Below are 17,705 nucleotides of genomic sequence, written 5' to 3'. Positions count from 1 at the left end.
CCTTTTCATATTTATCGCATGGCCAGATCACGATGTTTCCCCCCCTTGTCAGCTGGTTTAAATAGAACATCTTTAAGGGACTGTAACTCCCTAATAGCTTGTCTTTGTCTGTTGGTCAGGTTGTCATGTCTACGTCTTGAGGAAAGTTTCTTGAAGTCCTCAGCAACCAATCTAGTAAATATTTCAATTGCTGGGTACAGAGACAAGGGGGGGGAACCTCTATGATCTGGGCCTGATGGTAGATGGAAACCTACCTTGGGGACTTGTGGTTTGTTCGCCCAACAAATCTTCCAAGGCCTGTAAAGCCTCCCTCTGTCTGTCATAGGATCCTGGGGAGAGTGATTCTTGTGATGTAACTTTTTCAAGACTAATTTTCTGGAGAACGAGTGGATGTCTTTCATGGCTAGAAAGAAATCAAGAGTTAGTGGGAGAGAACGTCAAGCCCCTGCCCAGAACATCAATCTGAGCCTCAGAAAAAGACCGGTCTGATAGATTTAGTACCTGTAATCCACCATGATTATCTGTACCCCTTTGTCTTCCTGCCACACCTTTTTGCCTTGGATATCTGTCTTGTGAAAATCTTTTTAGTAGAGAACTTAGATCCAGATTGTTCACTGGCCATGTCAGTGTGTGCAGAGTTATTTTCATCAGAAGGGGCATTAGTTCAAGATCAAGATCTATATCCACCAGATCTAGAGAAGTTTCTAAATCGGGGGCGTGATCGGTCCCCCACACCACGCCACCTATATACACTGGAAGTCTGTTTATCATGGACATCCCGCTTAAACTTTCGGGCCTTAGTACTTTGTATCTCATTGACCTATTTCTGAAGTTCAACATCTATATCATCATTAAGCTTTTTTAGCGCATCAGCAGACATATCTTTTCTAAGGAATGTTTGGACTGCTTCAATTTCAGTCTCAATTGTCCCCAGTGTATGTAGGTCCAGACCCTTTAATAGCATCATAAAACCTTGAGAGCAGGTATTGGATAACTCCTCCCACTTGTTCTTAAATTCCTCATCCAAAATAGGGAAGGAGGGAAAGACTTGAATTCTAAGTCCACGAGGGATATGTCCTCCCTCTAAATATTTTTCCAAGAACGCATGGTTCCACCATACCCTCGTCCTTTTTCTTAGCAAGTCCTTAGTGTGAGATGGTCTCCTGTAGATCACCACCCAGCCCATCCATGCCCCCATTAAAACCATCCTTAAATGTGTTGTTAATTTGGGCGCACCATGTAGTCACGCGCCCTGAAATCCATAGTGGACATGAAAAAAACTGTGATAAACACAGAAAATATAATGGCAACGGAACCAGGAACCATATACAAATCTTTCTTTGCAATGTTCTTTTTAATGATTTTCATTAAAGAACAGAAAAACAAACCTGAGTAAAATACAGAGAAAGGTAAGAGTTAATAGATCAACGTTAGATAAACTCCGAGTATGAGCTCCAAGGGCAAACATAGAGCTTTGGAGGAACTCGGATTATGTGTGCGCAGGGCATTTGTAATATATAAATGAAGTGTAGTTGTCAACCGGAGGATATATAAATCCTGTTTTAAACTTGTAGGTAGGAAGGTATTCCTGCAATCAAACGTTAATTATGAACAGTCCATTGATGCTGGACGTCAATAGATAGAGAAAAAACATACAATTAACAGAGAAGGATATCAGAGAAGGACAGAAGGTAGAAAAGGAGGGATCAGAATTCAAGGGTAGAGATGGGGGAGGGGGGGTTAGCACCTTGTTCTATAGTCGGTTTTGTTTAAGGTGAATCTTCGGACATCAGATGATTGTTAAATCTATAGAGGATGCAAGGGTGCCATATTTCTTTGAATGTTGGAGTCGTATGGTTCACGGAGGCTGCTAAGTCAGCTATTCTGTAAAGTTGGTCAATTTTGGACAATAATTGCGGGAGTGTGGATATTTTTGTTGATTTCCAGTGTGTTGGTACTAGTAGCTTAGCAGCCGCTATGATGTTGTAAGCTAAGTGAGAGGAGCGACGAGGTAGATTGGGCCAAGTGGGTAGGTTTAAGAGAACAGACTCTGGTGTCGGCTTCAATTTTTTACCTACGATATCCATGATAGTCGTCTCCACAAGAGACCAAAATTGTTGTAGGGTGGGGCAGGTCCTCCATAGGTGAAAATAGTCACCTGTTCCTTTTTTACATCTCCAACATTGAGGTAGAGGCGTCGGGTTTCCAGATTCGTATTTGGGTTTGTGAAGTGTACCACCTGGATACTATTTTAAAAGAATTTTCCTGCGTTTTCACACAGCACGTGGGGCCATGCGAATTATTGTAGATATGTTGGACCTGGTTTTTATTAAAGGTATATCCCAAATCTTTTTCCCATCTTGTTATATACGCTCTTTTTAGGCAATGGTCTTCAGTCAGGAGAGTTTGGTAAAGGGTGGATAACGTTTTCGGAGGTTTGGATACTCTAGCACATTGGGTTTCGAATGTTGTGAGATTTCGGGTGGTGTCGGGATTGTATTGCATTATTTTCAAAGATTCCTTGAGGGCAGAGTATTGAATGAAATTAAAATTTGGTAGACCCATTAGTTTTCTAATTTCAGGAAGGGGCAGAAGCACTCCCTCCTCAAAAAGTTGGTCTATGGGTGTGTCTGGGCCTTTCTGGCTGCCATGTACTTTGTCAGTTTTGATTGTGTGGGTTAGGACATCTGAAAGTTTGAGTAGTGGTGATGAAGGGGGTATTAGCATGTTACATATGTGACGCCCAGGAGACCGGGGTACCCAGCACCGGACCAATTGGGTCTGTCTCTTGAGGGGGGATGTCACGGGTGGCTTGACCCGGTGCTGTGGCCTCAGGCAATGCACAGTGTAAGGGGTATCGTGAGGGAACAGGCACTTACTTGATCAGCAGCAGGTTCTCCCAGCGGTGATGATCCTGGATAGCTGGCTATTGTCCAAATGAAAGACTGAGGCACTGAAACGTTTAGCCAGTTTACTTCAACATAAAGGGATTTACAATCCAGTCCTGTCACCGGAGTCTGTATGGGAACTCTGAGTTACTTTGACCCTGCCGGGGTCTTCGCCTCTTATTGTACGCAGTTTCTGTGTGGCCCTGCTGCTGTATGTGAACTGGCTGCCGGCCCAATCTGTCCCCTCCGGGCCCTGGTTCGACGGGCAACCCGAGTCCTTTTATCGGCTTACCCCCTCCGGGAGTACCGCTGAACTCTGTGTCTGTTGCTGCGTCCGGCCCTAGTGAAGCTGATATCACCTCACGTTTTTCCGGTTGCTGTATTATATATAATGAATACAGCCGCGGATCCGGTATCCGTCTTTGCGCCTGTTCTGGGTAGTGATTAATGCTACCCGGTTCTCACAATGTCCTTTTTCTCTGTCCCTCTTCTCCTCAGGCCGGTGATTTAGGCCTGGAAAACAGTCACAGGGCTGTTAGAGATTCAACTGTATGACCTCTCACTTTCAGCTCCTTAGCCCAACTGCCAGTTCTTTACTCAGACCAGAATGGATCAAGGGGAGTCTCTGGAGCTCCCCCTTCTGGCCGGAGGTGGTAGTGCAGTCTTGCTTTTTTAATATTTGTATTTAGTGTCAGTAACTATTTTTGTGGCAAATACCCCTAGGGGTGCCACACATACTTTCGTCCAGATCCTGATGAGTCTTTGTGTGAGTTGATTAGATTGTGAGGGGGGAGGTCGCTTCTTGACATAAGTCATCAGGAGCGATCTGATAGGCTGAGGTGAGAGCTCATTCTCTATCGTAGGCCACTGTTTACTTCGTGTGCCGCGTATTAGATCCACTGAGCGTGCCAATATTGCAGCGTGGTAATATTTCCTGGCATCTGGGGCGCCCATTCCGCCATTGGATTTAGCCAATACTAGCGTGCGGTAGGTTATTCTTGGTCTGTTATTTTTCCAAATGCACTTGAGGAACAATGAATTCACCTTAGCCAGGTAAGAGTCAGGGACATGTATAGGTAGCATTTGAAACGGGTAGACAAACTTGGGAAGTATTAAACTTTTTAGTATATTTTTTTCTCCCTGACCATGATGGGTATTGGTCTCTCCAGGATTGCATGGTAGACTTAGCTTTGTCAATTAGCGGGTCATAATTAAGTTTAAATAGGTCTTTGTGGTTTCTGGGTATCTTAATTCCAAAGTATGTGATGTATTGTTTGGGCCAGGTGTAGGGATATAATTTTTTTCAATTTAGCAAGGGTGTGAGTAGGTATGTTAAGATCTAGGGCTTCTGATTTAGAAAGATTAACCTTAAAGTTCGCTAAGGTACTATATTCCTCCTATAAAGACATCAAAGCTGGGAAGCTTTTGAGTGGTCTAGTCATCAGGACAAGAAGGTCGTCCGCAAGGGCCGCCGTTTTGTAGTGTGTTTTCCCTATCCTGATGCCCTCAATTTCAGGGCTTTGCTGAATAGCACATAGTAGGGGTTCCATCGCTAACACAGAGTATCGGCGACAGGGGCCAACCTTGGCGAGTGCCATTTGAGATAGTAAATGTGTCTGTCAGGGAGCCATTTATTCTAATGCGTGCCTTGGGTTCTCGATACATACTCATTATTGAGGAAGTTAGTTGGTGAGGGAATCCAAAGCAGGCCAAAGTCTCTCCTAGATAAGTCCAGTCCACCCTGTCTAAGGCTTTCTCTGCATCAGTTCCTAGTAGAACTAAAGGTAGTTTCCATTCTCTAGCATGATGCATAAGGTGCAATATTTTATGAGCATTATCTTTCCCATAACAAAGCCTGTTTGGTTTAAAGAAATCAGTGAAGGCAAAGATCCTGCTATTCTGCGAGCTATCATACTTGCAAATAGCTTCAGGTCCATGTTTAATAACGAGATTGGCCTATAGCTACTGCATTGCTCTGGGTCCTTGCCTTCCTTGTATATTAGTGAAATCTTGGCTTCTAAGGCCTGCGTAGGGAATTGTTCACCGTTCAAAACTGAGTTACACATGTTTAATAGGCGTGGTAGTAATACTTGGGGAAAGGACTTGTAGTATACTATGGGCAAACCGTCGGGGCCAGGGGCTTTCCCAGAAGGGCTCTCCGACAGGGCGGACCGGTGCTCGTCCAGCTGGAATGGCCTGGTCAGGAAGTGTTGCTGGGAGGTTGTCAGCTGGGGGAGGTTTAGTCGTGACAGAAAGGTTTTAATAGTAACCTTTTGGATTTGTCATTATCATTCTCTTTTGGGCGTAGGTTGTAAAGCTTTTTATAATAATTGAGGAATTCAGTTTCGATTTGTTTATAGTTTTGGGTACGCTGACCATTTGAAGATTTGATGGTGTGGATATATGTGCATGTTTGGTGTCGTTTTAGTCTGGTTATCATTAACTTAGAAGCTCTATCGCCATGTACGAACATTTTGTTTCGCCAAGAGGTGAACCATTTAGCAGAGTTTAAGTTCAAAATTTCTTTCAATCTTTGTCTTTTTTTTGTAAGTTCATCTAGGGTATGTTGCTCCAGTTGTTTTTTGTTGTGTTTCTAATTTTAATATCTCGGCATATAAGTCTCTCAACTCTTGTTGTCTTTGTTTGTTGAGGTATGAGGAGATAGAGATCAGTTCTCCTCTAATTACCGACTTATGCGCTTCCCAAAGAGTTGGGATCGAGAACTCATCAGTATCGTTTTGTTCAAAATATTGGTTACGTTTTTTTGTAACACGTCCAACAACCTCTGGGGAGTTTAATATGGCTTCGCTCAGTTGCCAAGATCTATTAATTGACATGGGTCTGAGAAGCTTCGTTTGAAGTAACACTATGGAGTGGTCTGAGTGAACATTAGGGAGGATTGTTGAGCTTATTACATTTGGCAGTAATTGTCTGGGTACGAAGATATAATCGAGTCTGTGGTAAGATCTGTGGGGATGGGAGTAATAGGTAAAGTCAAGCTCGGTAGGGTGTAATTGCCTCCATATGTCTAGCATTTGCATTGATCCGAGTTTTGTTTTGATCCTTATTAGATCTCTTGCAGAAATATTACTTTGTTTGGTGGATGTGTCTATCAAGGGTTCTAGGGCGATATTTAATTCCCCCCCCTAATATGAGGGAACCTTCCCTGAAATCCTCTATTTTCCTGAGCAACGATAGTAGCCATTTTAGGTGTTTTTTATTAGGCGCATATGCGCTGCATAGGGTAACCAGGTTCCCCGCTAATAAGGCTCTGACCATTATGAATCTGCCATTAGGATCCGTAAGGATGGCGTGGGGTTGGAAAGGAATTCCCTTTGCTATTGCAATAGATGTCCCTCTAGATCCTACTTGTGGAGTGGTGGCATGGAACCATGTGTCATAGTGATTGCGTTCGAAGTTGGGTAATTTATCAGGCTTAAAATGTGTTTCCTGGATGAAGAGGATGTCTGCCTTTTGTTTCTTGAGGAAGTCTAGTGTGTGACGTCAATTGGACGGTGAGTTTAGGCTGTTTGCGTTAAATGAAGCAATGGTAAATACCTTATCCTGTACTGCCATTTGTGTAGTGGACGGTAGAGAGTCGCCGAGAGGTCTTCATCTGACGTTTCCAAGGTGGCAAGGTGCTGCTATTAAGGTGGTGGTTGGAGAGGGAGGGGTAAGGAAGTAGAAAGAGCAAAGAAATAGAAGAGACAAGAAACAAAGCATAGTTAATATGCAACATATTAATGAAAAAAATTAACTTTGGTGAACATAGTCAGTTGTCATGACTGAACTCGTAGGCTTTCTTTGAGGGAGATTCATAACATTTTTCCAAAGCCTAGGAATAAGATAAATTTGAAGGTTGGGGTGGGGTATGGTATGGGGAAAAGAAGGTAAGGGGGGGAGTGGGAGATGGGGGTGGGGTAGGGGGGAGAGGGGAAAGGGTAAAAATGGGGAGAGGGTAAGGGAGACTTTGGGGAAAGAGGTGTAGGATCAATGATTAGCCATTTTGAACCAATGCTGGTTTAAATCTCAATATACGATGAACCATCACTGTAGACGGGATCTGAGTTCAGGTTATCTCGGGATCTCCTTTTGGAGGTGGTGTCTTTGTTGACTTTCTTTTTAATCTTTGTGACTTGGGAGTCCCTGCGAGATGCCATGGGGTTGGAGCTGGAAGTGGTTGTAGCTGTGATGCTGTGTGGAACGTTTCTAGGTCTGGATAAGAGTCCAAGTTAATATTTAAGGTCTTGCATAGCTCTCTGATGTCTGCTGATGTCCGGGCTTGAATTCTTTTATCTTCTGCGGTAACGAAGATTCCGAAAGGGAATAGCCAGCGGAAGCGATATCCTTTCTGTATCAATGCTTCGGTGACTGGTTTCAGCGCTCTGCGCTTTTTCAGAGTCAAAGCTGAGAGGTCTTGAAATAGGCCGATTTGAGAGCCTTCATATATGATATCCTGTGTCTCTCGTGCTCGGCGAAGAGTAAGATCTTTCATCCTATAGTCGAGGAAACTGCATATTGCATCTCGTGGAGGTTCTCCCTGTTTGGGTTTTGGGCGGAGAGCTCTGTGTGTCCTGACAAGATCGATGTCTTTAGGATCTCCATCCACTAAGAGTTTGCTGAAAATCTCCACAGCAGCTTTAGGTAACGCGTCGAGAGCAACTGATTCTGGGAGGCCTTTGATGCGGATGTTATTCCTCCTTTCACGGTTCTCGTGGTCTTCCAGTGTTGAGTGGATTGTTTGAATCTGCATCTCATGCTCTTTGAGGCAGACCAGCAAGGAAGTATGTTGTGTCAATGATGTTTGGGCAGTTTCGACTGTTTCCAGTCTATGTCCCTGTTGTACTAGATCTTGTTTTATTTCCGCCAGCTCCTTCCCTATAGGCTCCAGCGCCTTAGATAGTATTCTTTTGATGAATGAGTGGGTTACCAGACCATCTTTAACACTCCCTCCTAAATCGGAGTCGCTTTCGAGGTCTGAGTCTGAGTCATCTTCTGTTTGTAAGTCTGTGTCTTGGTGTTGTAATGGTGTCAGAGAGATCAGAATGTTTTTTTAGAAACTTATCCACATCAGCTTGGGTTATGGATTTAGAGGCTTATGAAGTTCCTCGAACTGTTTTAACCCCAGATTTCCCCATGGCTATTTACATCAGGCTTCGGATTATCGTTTATTGTTTGGCGTCAAAGTTCTCCCTCAGCCTATGAGATGGGGAGATCAGTTAGACATTTCAGTTGTCTAGATATAGAAGTTGCGCTGATAAAAATTTAACTTTATTGTTAGGGGGACTAGTTGCTTCAGTGGGGGGGGAGTGGGCATTAAGTTTTGGGTTGGGATTTAAGTGACCAAATGGAATGTTTGTGTCCTTGCAGTATAGATAGATAGTCCGATATTTACTGTATTCACAGATCTGGATGTCAGAGAGCTGTTATTTCGTGAATGAGCACTAGGTGGAAGCAGAAGGCCTTAGAATTGCATTTAGGATTATGCCAGGTCTTTTGCTTGTAGAATTTCACAGGGGTTGTCCCGCAGTGGTTTTTATGGTGTTTTGGTTATAATGGTAAAAGTATTGAATTCTCAATTTTGTGTAGCCTAATGGACACTAGTTTCAGGGAGTCTGCTTATAAGATTAGGTACCTAGGTACACTAAGGACTCTATAGAGGGAGAGTACGATACAGGGGTCAATGCTTGTCAAGCCGTGCCCTGAGGTGAGAGCTCCTCTTTCAGCTAATAAATGCTAATAAATGCTGGAGCCGATGTGAATGTGGGTCATATGAGTGCGGCGGGTAGGGGATAATATGGCTTGAGCCCCTTTACAACGATCCCCGGTGCACTGCAGGGTAGTTCAGGTGTTGGTGTTCGCTGTGCAGGCTGTAAGCTATTGTCCCCTCTAGCTCGGGGTTGTCAGCCACAGCCGCTTTGCAGCGATTATGACCCTGCTGTGAGCTTCCGAGTGCTGGGCCCGGTACTTCTTACCTCGCTTCAGGAGGCCGCTGTAGGCATCAAGCTCCGGCTCCGGTCCTTTGCCGACGGTATCCGAGGCTGGTATCCGAGGCTGGTACTCCGGCTAAGTCCCGGTCACCGCCGAGTGCCGTGCGACTCTGCGCCTGCTGCAGGTGGCGGCCGTATGAGCCAATCTGCTCCGGACGGCGTCAGTACCAGAGTTTCCCAAGGGGGTCCGGTCGTCGCCGTCTCGGGGTCGCCAACTACCCACCGACCCGCTCACTGCTCCTCCGCTGGGTATTCCAGGGCGTTCCTCTGCCTCAGGCCCCCGGTGTCCCTTGTCTTCGTCGGCGGTCGGGAGGTCTCACCCCGCTCTTCGGCAGTGAGCGTCCTTATCTATGCCGGGTTTCCACGCCAGGCACCGCGCTTTACGGCCGCTATGTCTGGCGGCAGCTGGGGGAGCGGTCTGACGATCTAGCCGCTGTGGCCGCCTCTCAGGGGGCAATGAGGACCGATCAGCGCCGACCGGCACTCAATGACTCACCCTCCTAGCAGGGCAGGGGAGTCTCCCGGGCCGGAAGTAGGCAGCAGGCGGGAGATCGCTCTACTCGCGGCTCCAGCTCCTCCATGGCTCACGCCGATGCAGGGGGTTATTCTCCTATAGGTATCTTGGGGCGCGGGTGTAAGCTTCACTGTCGCTTGTGGTATGGGATCTTCTGTTTAGGGGTCCGCGTGATAAGAAGGAACAGGAGATCATGCGTCGCTGCAGGCTTCACGCCTCAGGCTCCAGGCCTGCACATAGGTCTCCGGCCTTCCTCGTGTCTTCACTCACTAATCTGGCCAATATGGTCAAAATAGATGTCCAGGGCCTGCAGGCAGGTTTATTGAGTGCTTAAATAAGGCGGATTGAGTCTCTGGATGAGAAGATTGTGCAGATTAAATCTGTTGTTGGAGGAGCTCAGAGAATGTGCGTCCTGCTTCTTCTGCGGCTAGCTACGCCCCCGGAACCATATTCAAATCAACACAGGGGAGAAATCAAAACGCTCAATGGTGCATGAAACACCCCAAACCAAAAAGAACCAACTCCGTACAATAGCATTGAACCAAGGAGTACAACAGGAGTCTATAGGAACTATAAAAAGTAACACTTTATTATATGACAGATTATCATAAAAAGTGCATACAGTATATATAGGTAATAAGGATGGGACATGTGGATAACTACCGGTGCGAGCTGCCCAGATGAGGTAGATAAGGAAATAAAGTGCAAGGCTGCCACAGGGATAAGAAAGTTACTTGTAACGCAAATTCAATTTAAATCATGTGAATATAAATTTGAATTGATAAGATGGAACTGTAACGCCCTGATGGCTAAATCATGAGGGATGCAGGTATAAAGGGAGACAACATCACAAAATAACCATGAAAAACTGTCATGCCATATCTTTTTAGAAAAAATTCTTGGAACCTCACGGGAGTCTTTAATATGGCCTGGAGATCTCATTACTATGGGTTTCAAAACGAATCCACCCATTCGCACAGATGTTCCGTCATAGAGCCCATACCAGAGACTATGGGTCTCATGGTCAGTGGTCCATCTTTGTGCACTTTCGGTAAACCGTACAATATGGGTAATACAGGAGAGGAGACAAAAAGATAGTCAGCTTGTTTCTTAGATAATACTCCCAGAGTGAGACCTTCTTCGATTTATTTTACTTATTTCATCATTATATTCCTTAGTAGGATTTTTCATTAACTTTTCACAAGTCTCTGTATCCGCTAGCACTTCTTGTATTGTCTCTATAATCATCTGCATTCATGACAACTATCATACCTCCTTTGTCACTTTTTTTAAAAACAATATTTTTCATCTCTTTTAAATCACGTAAAGCCTTTCTTTGTTTCGTTGTGAGATTGTTGTTTTGTTTTTTTCAGGTTTGGAACTTAATTCATCCTTTATTTTCCAAAAATATTTTTCTATAAGCTCCTGAAACCTGTCCATACTATCAACCCTAGTTTGTATAGAGGTAGAAATAAGGATTTTTTGACTTGAAGGTTTTAGATTTATTTGATCTCCGCTCTTCCCGTTCCATAGATAAATCATGGAGGCATACAAGTGCTACTTGGTCCCTGAAGTCCAGCTCTTCATATTCGTTGATGGTTACATTGGTTTCATCCGTACACCTTTCATTTTCATCTTTCAAAAAAATGTTTTTTTTAGTCAAATTCCAGAGAAATTTGTGAATGTCCAAGATTGTCATGAAAAAATTAAAATTTGTATCAGGCACAAAATTTAGACCAAACGCAAATACATTTAATTGATCTTGTGTCAATATCTGCGAGGAAAGATTTACAACACTAAATTCTTTAGTTACTGATGTCTCTTCTTCTGGCGTGTAGCCATGTATGGTTGATTTTTTTTTTTTTATGTTTCCTCCCACCTCTTCTCTTGCGTTTTTTGAAAAATGACTTTCTATTTTCATTAGTATTACTTTCTACGGAGACATCCAATGAACTGGCATAATTGTCAGAAGAATCTGGGTCTGAGGACGAAAAGCCGACCTGTGCTCTGTTGGTTGATTTGTTGCGAGCTGGTTTATTTTTAACAATTGATCTTGGTTATCTATGGGGTTTATTCCAGAAACCCCAGTCATATACTTTGTCAGTGGCATAATCTTTCGTGTCTTTCAAATTTTCTTTTTTTTTACCATCCATAATGTCTGTTTCTAGTGCAGCAACATTATCTTTCAATTTTGAAAGCGATGTTTCAAAACTTGACACAAGTTTGAATTCATCAAGACTGATGTTATTTTCCTCTATTTTTTTTTTGCACTTCAGCAATTTTGGAATCGTTATATTTAATTAACAATCTCATTAGGTTCAAAGAACAATTTGTTAAGATCGAATTCCACTCTTTTTTGAAATTCATTATTATATGACTGTGGGTATTTTTTAAATTCTGAGACCCTTGGGAATCCTCTCCTTCGCCAAATAATTCTGTAGTGTAGTATAATTCCACCATAATCTCAATTCCATTTTAGCCAGTCTCTCAGCTTCCACCAATAAGGTTACCAGATTAGTATCAACATTAACACTGGTGTCAGCACAGCCAAACACCTGGGCTGCTTTAAGCCATCTGTCCATAGATTGTAGCATAATGGGCAAACAATGGAACAAATTTGCAGTGCATTGTTCACATTTATAAAAACAATTGAAGTGCGGGAAAGATGTTGGGAGACAACGACTTGGTCAGAAATGAACAAAATATCAATAGAAAAATATGGGGGCCAAAAGGCCCAGTCAGCTCACCAACAGACCACAGGAGCACGTGATCCCGTCCTGACCCAGACGTAGCAACAGCTGAAGACGTAAGAAATGTGAAGATTGTTCCAGCTCCTTTCCGATTTAAAAGTCCTTTATTGATCCATATTCTTAAAAATCATCCCTGCACAAAAGGGAATGTGAAGAAGTGACAGAAACCTGCTAATAGCAATGCGTTTCGATCAAAAAGATCTTCATCATGGCTATCTACACACAAATGCAGAGGAAGTAACTTTTTATTTTATTTTAAAACCTAGCATTATCAAATGAAAAAATATTATCTTTGCACAGAAAACTGGAGTGCCCATGGAACGAGATACTCCCCGTCCCTTGCTAATTTAACAGTCTTTCTGGGATAAAAAATGCATTTAATCAGTGGACAATCCCCACTTGACAGATCTCGTATGGTATGGCAGATACATCGACGACTTATTATTTGGGGCGACGATGTATCTGCCATACCCAGGTTTATGGAATATATCAATAATAATGAGCTTGACACCAGATTTACTCTCAGATGTGATAATTCCAAATCCAAAAACGATATCTGATTTTTAAGTGGGATTAGTTGGGAAATAATGAATAGTAGAAAATTTGTTAAACCAATTAGCGGCAACACAGTGCTGCACGCTAAAAGCAGCCATCCTACGCATTCAATAAAGTCTATACCAATTGGGGAATTTACAAGACTTAAAAGAAATTGCTTCAAGGAGGAGGATAGGATTAAAGAATTTGATGAACTTGAAAATAAATTAATAAGATGTAAATATCCCAAGTGGTGCCTTGATAGGGCTCGCAAAATAGTGGACAAAAAAGAGATGGCTGATTTATTAAAACAGAAAAATAAGAACAAAATTAATAGACAAAAGAAAAGAATAACCTTCAATTTAGCCCCCAATTTTCAGATATTAAGTCTTATTCATAGGCGTTTCCCTATACTATTGGAAGACGAGGAAAATACTAAAATTTTAAGCAAGGGAATTAATATTGTTTCACGTAGAGCTACCACAATTGGTAATATAATTTCACCAGGATTGTTTCTATCCAGACCGAGATCCCAAACCTGGCTGGATTGCAAGGGATTCTATAAGTGCGGCACTACGTCTTGCACCACTTGTGCTCACAGCCTGACTGGCAAAACTTTTACTAATTATGATAATACAAGGGAGTTTAACATAAAAGAATTTATCAACTGTCACTCTGAGAATGTAGTGTATAAAATTGGGTGTAGGGAATGTAAGGCTGCATATGTTGGGTGTACAACCAGAAAATTAAAAACGAGGATATCGGAACACCTGAGGGATATTACAAATTTTAATGCCATTAATATAAATATTTCCATGGTTTCAAAACATTTTGCAACGTACCATTATGGTAACATCTCTGCGATGTCCATTCAGGGGATTGAGCTAATAAAGTCTGTCTGTGGAGGAGATATTAAGAGACGCTTCCTCACAAGGGAGGCGTACTGGATATATAATTTACAAACTAGATTGCCTTTGGGACTTAAACAAATAAATAAAATAAACATTTTAACAATTTATGGTACATAATTTCGTTCCTTTTGTTCTTTTAATGTTATTACACGGTTTTTGTATGTTTGTATTGCTTTCAGGACCTGTGATCAGGTGATCTGAAGTTTTTACTGTGATTTGTCAAAGCATTGTATATATACTTCCTCTGCATTTGTGTAGATAGCCATGATGAAGATCTTTTAGATCTAAATGCGTTGCTATTAGCAGGTTTCTGTCGCTTGTTCACATTCCCTTTTGTGCAGGGATGATTTTTTAAGGATATGGATCAATAAAGGACTTTTATTCGAAAAGGAGCTGGAACAATCTTCACATTTCTTACGTCTTCAGCTGTTGCTACGTCTGGGTCAGGACGGGTTCACGTGCTCCTGTGGTCTGTTGGTGAGCTGACTGGGCCTTTTGGCCCCCGTATTTTTCTGCTGGTGGAATAAGGCTGCAATAGAATTCCAATGGTTATGATATGTAGTGATGTATCATAAACTATCATCCTGACGCTTGATTGTAGGTTGAAGCAGGTTCTCCCTCGGAATAGATTTGGTGCATTGGTAGGCACCTGAAACAATTGATCTTGGGTATCCTCTGGCTTGTAGACGTTTCGAGAGAGAGCTGGCCTGAAAACTAAAATCACTAGATTGAGTGCAGTTTTGTCAAATTCTATAGAATTGACCTACCAGTAGGTTCCTCTTTAGATGATGTGGATGAAAACTTTTAAAGTCTAGAAGTCCATTGACAGCCGTACTCTTGCGGAAAAGGTCTGTGCAGATGGTGTCATCCTGGCGAGAGAGCCTGAGGGCCAAGAACTCAACTGCAGACAAGGACATTTGGTAAGTTAGATGGATGTTCAATGAATTATCGTTCAACATCTGTAGATATTCCTCACATCCTTCCCTTGAGCCTGTCCAAATAAAGAAAACATCGTCAATAAAATTAAACCAATGCAAAACATGTTCCCTGAAGGCCTGCGACGGGTACACGCTGGTCTCCTCCCACCAACCCATGAATACATGAATAGGTTGGCGAATGAAGGAGCACAGGGGCACCCATCGTGGTGCCAGACACCTGTCGGTAAAAAGAGAAATCAAAAACAATAATTAACACAATTTAAGAAGGCCCAAGAGAGGCATTCTAAGGAAGATCCACACTGTTTTTGTCTCAAAAAATATTCTACCGCCTTTAAGCCATCTGCATGTGCTATGCTGGTGTACAATGATGATACATCAGCTGTCACCAGTAGGGCCTGTTCTGGAAGCTGAATACCTCCCAATTTTTCAATTAACTGTGCGGAATCTCTTATATAAGATGACAAATTTTGCACCAATCTATGTAAAAGCAGGCCCTCTCGCTGAGACCTCCGATGCACAACACTATGGGTCTACCCAGAGGGCAAATTAAGTCTTTATGTACTTTTGGTACAAGGTAAAAAGTGGGGACCACTGGTTTCTTAACGAAAATATAGTCCTTCTCTTGTTTCTGAATTATCCCCTCAGCTAATGCCACATCTAATAGTCGTTCCAATTTCCTATTAAAATAAGTGTGGGATCAGATGGTAATTTGACAAAATTTCTGGAGTCTCCAATTGTTTTTGCACCTCCCTAAGATACATGTCAGTTGGCCACAGGACCACATTGACCCCCTTGTCCGCTTCTTTTATTAGAAAATCCTTGTTGGCCGTTAAGCCAGTCAGGGTCTTTCTGTCCCTTTATAGATAAATTTTGGTCTTTATATTGACTCGGGGACAGTTTTTGTATCCCTGATTTGAACACCTTGAAAAAGGTTTTAACTGAGGGTACTAGTGACAGGGGAGGAGTTGTGGTAGAGGGCGATCTATAAGGAAATTTCATCCTACCTGTAGAAGTATCATTTTCATTGAGGAGGTCCAGGAGATCAGAAAACGCACACCTATCCACGGTGTCTGACGAATCTGGTAGAAGTTCAGGTTTGTGATGAAGAGCTCTTAAAATTATTTTTCTGCAAAAAAGGTACAGATCCTTGATAATGGTAACTTTATCTGTTGTGAGCATGGGGGAAATAGTAAGACCCCTTTGAAGCACTGACCTTTCCGCTTCTGTGAGTGTATACGTAGATTAATGATCTGCAGTTGATTGTCTCCTACTTTTGACGTCTGCCACCCCTTCTCTGTCCCTGTGTCGAGTATTGGCGTTGTTGCCTGGTGTTTCGTTTTTCGCTTCCACGCCTTGTCCTCTGTGTTGCTTGTATCCGACGCTAAAAAAATCACTCAAGCTGTGTTCTGCTTGTGCACTAGTGCTAACAAAATTTGAGGCCGGTGAAAGCCTCCTGTTACCAGAATGTTTCCATTTAAAGGTCATTCCTTTCTCATAATCCTTTTTGTTACGTTGAAGTTTTTTCCTTTAACCCTCCGTAATTTCTTGTTCAAATTTAGTGATAGTGTCCTTGAGTTTTGACTGAAAGGGCTGTACTTGTGTTGTAGGATCATAACTCACCAATTGTGCCTCCAGATTTTTAATTATAGAGTCGACAATAATTCATTGTCGTGCTGTAATAAGAGGTTAATAATGATCCTGGAACACTGTGCAAGCCCAGCTTCCCATGTACTTTAGAAAGCTGGAGTAACTTCCCAAGCCGGGAAAATTTGCACTCAGTCCCCGAGGGAAGATGGATAGTTTTAAATATTATTCCCAACACCGCACATTCCACCAAACCTTGGTAATGGATTTATGTGTGTCCATTAGTTTTCTGGTAAATATATCAAAATCCGAATTGTCCACTCCTGCTGTTTCAAAAAACGTGTCTCCACTCCGGCTGTTCCACATAGTATACTTGTGGTAATTATCGGAATTAGTTCTTTTAGACAAGTCAGAAAATGTCGTATCTCTTTTTTTTTTAAATTTGATGGTATATGTAGCAGGAAAGGGGTAAAATGTCTCTAAGACAAAAGCCAATGGTGATGCAGTAGAACTAGTTGAGGCCAGTAATGGACATCCAGGTGGTTGAGTGAGATTCTTATGGATTTTTGGTAATGTGTAGAACAGGAAGGTTATTAATAAGGTACTCGCTGAGTTTGGTGTCTAATGCCTTTTTGCTTATAGGAATCGGCCAAATTGTGTAGGATCCTTTTGGATTGGTGTATAGGTGGACTAAAATATACATTTCCATAATGTGTGTCTAGAGAAATGGAAGATGTTATCTTCTACCTCTTTCTCGTATTTTACTGGTACTGCTACACTATCATGTGTATTACCATTGTGTCACATAGGTACTGCTACGTTATTCTGTTTATTACTTTAAAGGTTATATGTGTAATGCATATTTTTGTGCTGCTATGTATAAAGTTAGGGAAAGTGCAGTTTGCAGGATTGGCCCCTAGATGGGGGGCATTTTAGTGCACACAGCTCTTAGATAGTGTAAGTAGATGGTTAATAGGAGGGGCTGCTGTATGGCAAGTCGGTGTAAGTGTTAGGATAGGCCAGAGGGCGAGGGATGCCCGAACAGTCCACATGGGCTTTGGGCCCAGGACACTACAGCAGACACAAATTGTTAAAGAAAGTCAAGCCCTGTCACGCACAGCATCAGAACAGTACAGCAGCGGGCCAGTACAGTTGGGGGGGCCAATAGCGGTTTCATAATGTGGCAACTCATCACTTGGGTAGATACTCTCAAGGCTGGTGCGAAACGACTGGAGGAACCTACAGATGCAGTGAGTTTCGACAGTAAAGATGTGGTGCAGGGAACAGTACAGAAGGGCAGATCGCTCTCCCAGTGGTTTCTGATAACTTTGGGAACTAATGATATGATTGTCTCTCGAGCGAAACAGACCGAGGGATGCATATCCGTAGTAAAGACGTGCAATAAGGATGCAGAGGAACCGTCAAAGACTGTCTGACCTGAGTCCATGCTATGTGACCATGGGAGAAGTGCAGGGAAAGGAAACAAACATTTGTTTTAAGAAGCCTGCTGTAAAAGCTGTGAAGACTTTGGATGTGCTGTGCAAAGAACCCAGTAAGCATGTTCTTGTTGAAGATGATATGGACTGTCTCAATTAA

At 42.6% G+C, this 17,705-nt stretch overlaps 1 long non-coding RNA gene across 1 annotated transcript; it reads right to left on the bottom strand.

The window, feature by feature from the left end:
- Positions 1-344: 344 nt before the first annotated feature.
- LOC138657570 (uncharacterized) lies at positions 345-15,686 on the bottom strand. Its single transcript, XR_011317064.1, has 3 exons — positions 15,530-15,686; positions 14,355-14,578; positions 345-403 (listed from the first exon to the last, which is right to left on the bottom strand). It is a non-coding gene; the product is annotated as an uncharacterized lncRNA (long non-coding RNA).
- Between the last annotated feature and the right edge of the window lie 2,019 nt (positions 15,687-17,705).

Source organism: Ranitomeya imitator, chromosome 1 (genome assembly GCF_032444005.1).
Source record: "Ranitomeya imitator isolate aRanImi1 chromosome 1, aRanImi1.pri, whole genome shotgun sequence".
NCBI classification, from domain to species: domain Eukaryota; kingdom Metazoa; phylum Chordata; class Amphibia; order Anura; family Dendrobatidae; genus Ranitomeya; species Ranitomeya imitator.
Note: the sequence above shows the minus strand (reverse complement) of the source record. Positions and strands in the feature narration are given on the sequence as shown.